The sequence below is a fragment of the Littorina saxatilis genome, linkage group LG8 (genome assembly GCF_037325665.1).
Source record: "Littorina saxatilis isolate snail1 linkage group LG8, US_GU_Lsax_2.0, whole genome shotgun sequence".
In the NCBI taxonomy this organism is placed as follows: Eukaryota; Metazoa; Mollusca; class Gastropoda; order Littorinimorpha; family Littorinidae; genus Littorina; species Littorina saxatilis.
The window spans coordinates 11,568,310-11,569,203 of record NC_090252.1 but is presented as its reverse complement, the minus strand read 5'-3'; positions in this window follow the sequence as shown (position 1 = coordinate 11,569,203).

Genomic DNA, 894 nt, shown 5'->3' with positions numbered 1-894 from the left:
TGGAAGGTATACACAGCTAGGCAGTCTTAATGGTGGTCGGACTGACAGGTGTAACATTGCAGAACCCATCCCCAACACTAGTGTGGAAGGTATACACAGCTAGGCAGTCTTAATGGTGGTGAGACTGACAGGTGTAACATTGCAGAACCCCTCCCCAACACTAGTGTGGAAGGTATACACAGCTAGGCAGTCTTAATGGTGGTCAGACTGACAGGTGTAACATTGCAGAATCCATCCCCAACACTAGTGTGGAAGGTATACACAGCTAGGCAGTCTTAATGGTGGTCAGACTGACAGGTGTAACATTGCAGAACCCATCCCCAACACTAGTGTGGAAGGTATACACAGCTAGGCAGTCTTAATGGTGGTCAGACTGACAGGTGTAACATTGCAGAACCCATCCCCAACACTAGTGTGGAAGGTATACACAGCTAGGCAGTCTTAATGGTGGTCAGACTGACAGGTGTAACATTGCAGAACCCCTCCCCAACACTAGTGTGGAAGGTATACACAGCTAGGCAGTCTTAATGGTGGTCAGACTGACAGGTGTAACATTGCAGAACCCATCCCCAACACTAGTGTGGAAGGTATACACAGCTAGGCAGTCTTAATGGTGGTCAGACTGACAGGTGTAACATTGCAGAACCCCTCCCCAAAACTAGTGTGGAAGGTATACACAGCTAGGCAGTCTTAATGGTGGTCAGACTGACAGGTGTAACATTGCAGAACCCATCCCCAACACTAGTGTGGAAGGTATACACAGCTAGGCAGTCTTAATGGTGGTCAGACTGACAGGTGTAACATTGCAGAATCCATCCCCAACACTAGTGTGGAAGGTATACACAGCTAGGCAGTCTTAATGGTGGTCAGACTGACAGGTGTAACACTGCAGAA